Source organism: Pteronotus mesoamericanus, unplaced genomic scaffold (genome assembly GCF_021234165.1).
Source record: "Pteronotus mesoamericanus isolate MK-2021 breed Mesoamerican mustached bat unplaced genomic scaffold, CSHL_Meso_final scaffold_54, whole genome shotgun sequence".
In the NCBI taxonomy this organism is placed as follows: Eukaryota; Metazoa; Chordata; class Mammalia; order Chiroptera; family Mormoopidae; genus Pteronotus; species Pteronotus mesoamericanus.
In genome coordinates this window covers 78,394,223-78,400,222 of record NW_026555321.1, presented here as the reverse complement: position 1 = coordinate 78,400,222, position 6,000 = coordinate 78,394,223, and positions in this window count along the sequence as shown.

Here is a 6,000-nt window from a genome sequence, read left to right as displayed (position 1 = left end):
GGATCTTATTTCCCTGTACCTCAAAGTCAGACTGCCTTAGATCTTTCTTGTGCTTCTTCCCCATCTTTACTCACTGCCTATGTGATATCATCCAGTCCTATAGTTTCAAATGCCACCCCTATCCTAATGGTTCTGAATCTACATCTCTAGTCCACTGTCTCCTGAGTTTGAGAATCTCTAGTCAATGTCTCCACCTGGATGTCTGATAGACACTTCCAACTTCACATATATAAAATCAATTCTTGATTTGATTCCCTCTACCCCAAATTGGCTTCTAGACCATAAGGACCTTTCTTAGTAAATAAGCACTATTTGCCTAGTTTCTCAAGCCAAAATTCAAAAAGGCGTCTATGACTCTCCATCATACAAACTATGAAGCCAGTCCTAAAAATTCTGCTCTCAGTATATAAAGCAAATCCAACTAGCCTTTACCATTTTCTCAGCTTAGCCACCATTATTTTACATATATATTATTGCAATGGGTTTGCAATTGGCCCCTTCATCTTGACCCTTATCTTTTTAGAGCAGGGTTTCTCAACAGCACTATTGACATTTTCGGCTGGATAATTCTTTTTTTGTGGGGAGATGTCTTGTGCATTGTAGATGTTTATCAGCACCCCTGGACTCTACTATTAGATGCTAGTAACACCCTCCCCATTTGTGACAACCAAAAATATCCCAGAAAAGGGCCTGGTATAGGCAAATGTCCCCTGCAGGGCAAAGTCATCACCACCCCCACCTTGAGAATCACTGCTCTAGAGTCTGCATCTCACAGCACCTAGTGCAGTCCTGAAAAACAAAAATCATAGTCTTCCCCCACTCAAAATCTTCTGACGACTCCCTTTTATAATGGAAATAAAATGTAAATTTCTCTTCATGCCCAGTAAGGCCCTCAATTGTCTAAACTCTGACCTTCTACACTTTCATCTCTTAACATCTGCCTAGTTTCTACTATATATAGGTCTTCTTGCTGTTCCTCAGAGACCCAAGCTTAGCCCCTCTCTTTGTATTTGCACTTGACATTTTCTCTTCTTATTGTGCTCTTTCCAAATTCTTTCAGTGGCTTGCTGCCTTGTTATATGCAGATTTGGTTTCAATATCACCTCCAAAAAGAAGCTGCCTTTGAGTACTGTACCTAAATTAACACTTCCCTATATCTCCCTTGACCTCTTTATCCTATTGTACTTTCTTCCATAGTACCACCTGATGTTATACCATACAGTTGACCCTAGAACAACACTGGACTGAACTTCATGAGTCCACTTATATGTGGATTTTTTTCAATAAATACCTGTACTGTCTTTTACTGTATTTTTTCCATTTCCATTTCCATTACCATTTAGTACCCTGGTACCCCTCATGCCCCCCACAATCGCTACACTGTCATCCATGTCTATGAGTCTTTTTTCCTGTTTACTCAATCCCTCTACCTGCTACCCTCCCCCATTAGCTATCATCCTGCTGTTCTCCATGAGTCTGTTAGTCTATTGTTCATTGGGTTCCACATATGAGTGAAATCATATGGTATTTGTCTTTCTCTGGTAGGCTGATTTCACTTAGCGTAATATTCTCCAGGTCCATCCATACTGTCACTAAGGATAAAATTTTCTTCTTTTTCATGGCCAAGTGGTATTCCATTGTGTAAAGGTCCCATAGTTGTTTTATCCACTCATCTACTGATAGACACTTGGGCTGCATCCATATCTTGGCTATTGTAAATAACGCTGCAATGAACATAGTGCTGTTCATGTTCTTTCGAATCGCTGTTTTGGGTTCCTTCAGATATAGTCCCAGAAGTGGTATCCTTGAGTCAAAAGAAAGATCCATTTTTAATTTTTTGAGGTATCTCCATACAGTTTTCCACAGTGGCTGTACCAGTCTGCATTCCCACCGACAGCACAAGTGTTCCCTTTCCTCCACATTCTAGTTAGCACTTGTTTGTTGATTTATTGATGATAGCCATTCAGACAGGAGTGAGATGGTATCTTCTTGTGGTTTTAATTTGCATTTCTCTGATGATCAGTGATGTCGAGCATCTTTCCATATATATATTGGCCAACTGTACGTCCTTTTTGGATAAGTGTCTATTCAGGTTATTGACCCATTTTTAAATTGGGTTCTTTGCTTTTTTGGTGTTGAATTTTGTAAGTTCTTTATACATTGGGAATATTAACCCTTTATCAGATGAATCAGCAAATATGTTCTCTCTTTCTGTGGGTTGTCTTTTTGTTTTGTTGACTTTTTCCTTAACTGTACAAAAACTTTTTAGTTTGATGGAGTCTCATTTATTTATTTTTTCTTTTGTTTTCCTTGCTTGAAGAGGTATATCTGAAAAAATACTGCCACAAGCAATGCCTGAGATTTTGCAGCCTATATTTTCTTCTATGATTTTTATGGTTTCAGGTCTAACTAACATTTAAGTCTTTAATCTATTTTGAATTTGTTTTTGTGTGTGGTATAAGAAGATAGTCTAGTTTCATTTTTCTGCACATATCTGTCCAATTTTCCCCATGCCATTTATTGAATAAACCATCTTTAACCCACCCTATGTGCTTGTGCTATTGTTGAATATTAATTGACTATAAAGGTGTGGGTTTATTTCTGGGTTCTCTATCCTGTTCCATTGATTTATGTGTCTGTTTTTATGCTGGTACCATGCTGTTTTAATTACTATGGCCTTATAGTATATTTCAATATACTATATACTACTAGAGTAGTGTGATTCCTCTAACTTTGTCCTTCTTTCTCATATTGTTGTTGCTGTGTGGGGCCTTTTGTGGTTCCATATAAATTTTTGAAATTTTTGCTCTAGTTCTGTGAAATATGTCATTGGAATCTTGATAGGAATTGCATTGAATCTATAGATTGCTTTGGGTAGTATGGACATTTTAATGATGTCAATTCTTTCTATCCATGGACACAGTATGTACTTTCACTTATTTGTATCTTCCTCAATTTCTTTCTTCAGTGTCTTATAATTTTATGAATACAGGTCTTCTACATCCTTTGTTAGGTTTTTTCCTAGAAATTTTATTCTTTTTGAAGCAATTGTGAATGGGGTTCTTTTGTTAATTTCCCTGTTAGTTTGTTATTGGCGTATACAAATGGAACTAATTTCTGGATGTTAATTTTATATCCTGTTACATTGTTGAATTCATTTATCAGTTCTAGTAGTTCCTTGGTGAAATCTTCAACATTCTCTATGTACAGTAGCATGTCACCTGAAAATAAAAACAGTTTTACCTCTTCCTTTCCAATTTGGATGCCTTTTTTTTGTTATTCTTATCTGATTGCTGTTGCAAGACTTCTAGTACTACATTAAATAAGAGTGGTGAAAGTGGATATCCGTGCCTTTCCACAATCTTAAAGGGAATTTATGTAGTTTTTGCCCATTAAATATGATGCTGGCAGTGGGTTTGTCCAATGTGGTCTTTATTATATTTAAGTGTGTCCCCTCTATTCCCACTTTGCTGAGAGGTTTTATCATAAATGGGTGCTGGATTTTATCAAATGTTTCTGCATCTATTGATATGATCATGTGGTTTTTATCCTTTACCTTTTTTATGTGGTGAATCATATTTATTGATTTGCAGATGTTGTATGAACCTTGCACTTCCAGGAGAAATACTACTTGATCATGGTGTATGATCTTTTCATTATATTCCTATATTCAGTTTGCTAGTATTTTGTGGAGTTTAGCATATATGCTCATAGGAATATTGGTCTGTAAATCTTTTTTTAGTAGTGCCTTTAACTGGTTTTGGAATGCAGGCCTCATAAAATGACCTTGGAGCCTTTCTTCCTTATGTGTGTTTTGAAATAGTTTGAGGAGGAACACCTTGTTAGTTCCTCTGAGAATGTTTGGTAAAATTCACCTGTGAAACCATCCAGTCCAGTGCTTTTGTTTTTTAGGAGTTTTTTGATTACTGCTTCAATTTCACTAGATGTAATCTGTCTTTTCAGATTCTCTGATTCTTCCCAATTTAGCTGCCGAAGATTGTAGATGGTGTTTCTAGGAATTTATCCATTTTGTCCAGTTTGTTCAGTTTGTTGGCATATAATGGTTCATACTATTTTCTTGCAATCTTTTGTTTTTCTTTGTTGTCAGTTGCTATTTCTCCTCTTTCATCTCTGATTTTATTTATTTGGGTCCTTTATCTTTTTTTCTTGATAAATCTGGTTAAAGGTTTATCAACCTTATCTTTCTAAAGAAACAGCTCTTGGATTCATTGATCTTTTGTACCTTTTCTTAGGCTCTATTTCGTTTAATTCTTCTCTTGTCTTTATAATTTCCTTCCTTCTACTCCCTTTGGCTTTTTTTGCTCTTGTTTTTTACAAGTTCATTTAAGGGTAAAGTTAGATTGTTTATTTGAGCTTTGTCTTTTTTTTTTTTTAAATAGGCCTGTAATGCTATGGATTTTCCTTATAGGAATGCTTTCATTATATCACACAGATTTTGGAATTTGTGTCTTCTTTTTTATTTGGTTCAAGATATCTTTTGATTTCTTCTTTGATCTCATTGTTAACCCATTCATTGTTTAATAACATGTTATTTAGCTTCCATGACTATGCATGTTTTTCAGTGGTCTTCTGCTGATTGATTTTAAGTTTCATAACATTGTGGTCAGAGAAGATGCTTCATATGATTTCAAGTTCTTGAATTTTTGAGACATTTTATGTACTAACATATGGTCTATCCTAGAAAATGTTGCATGTACACTTTAAAAGTATATATATTCTGCTTTTTTGAGGTAAAATGCCCTGAAGATATCAATTAAATCCATTTGATCTAGTGTGTCATTTAAACCCACTGTCTCCTTGTTAACCTTCTGTCTGGAAGATCTATCCACTGAAGTCAATGGGATATTCAAATCCCCTACTCTGACTGTATTTTTTTTTTCATCTCTCCCTTTATGTCCATCAAGGTTTGCTTTACAAATTTAGGTGCTCCTCTGTTGGGTGCATAAATGTTTACTAGCATTATATCCTCTTGTTGGATTGTTCTCTTCATTATTATGTAGTGTCCTTCTTTGTCTCTTATTATAGCCTAGATTTTAAAGTCTATTTTGTCAGATATAAGTACTACTACCTCAGTTTTTTCCTTTCTACTTTCATTAAATATCTTTTTCCATCCCTTTACTTTTAATCTGTGTGTATCTTTCCATCTGAGGTGGGCCTCCTAGAGGCAACATATATATAGATCTTGTTTTCTTACCCATTCAGCTACCTTATGTCTTTTCACTGGAGCATTTAAGCCATTTACATTTAAGGTAATTATTGATAGGTACATATTTAGTGCCATTTTATTGTTACACTGTTTTCCTCTGTTTTGCTTTCTTCTCTTGTCTTTCTTTTCTTCTCTTTTTCTTCTTCTTCTTAAAGCAAGCCATTTAACATTTGTTTAAATACTGGTATGGTATAATCAAACTTGCCTGGGAATTTCCTTACTGGTCCTTCAATTTTGAAGGATAGCCTTGCTGGGTAAAACAGTATTGATTTTAGGCTCTTGTTTTTCATGACCTTGAATATTTTACACCACTCTCTTCTGGCCTGAAATGTTTCTGTTGAGAAATCAGATGACAGTCTAATTGGTGCCCCCTTGTATGTAACTACATGATTTTCTATTAAAGCTTTTAGGATTCTCTTCTTGCCTTTAAGTCTTGTTATTTTAAGTAATATGTGTCTTGGTGTAGGCCTCTTTGGGTCCAACTTGTTTGGGGCTCTCTGAGCTTCCTGGACTTCCGTGTCTTTTTTCCTTCACCAGATTAGGGAAGATTTTGGTCATATTTCTTCAAATAGGTTCTGAATCCCTTGCTCACTCTCTTTTCCTGATATTCCCATAATGTGGTTGTTGTTACACCTCATGTTGTCCTGAAGGTTTCTTGAGCTCTCCTCCTTTTTTAAAATTCTTTTTTCTTTTTGCTACTCTGCTTGGCTGTTTTTCCTGCCTTGTCTTCCAAATCACTGATTTTATCCTCTGCTTCATCTAACCTGTTTGTT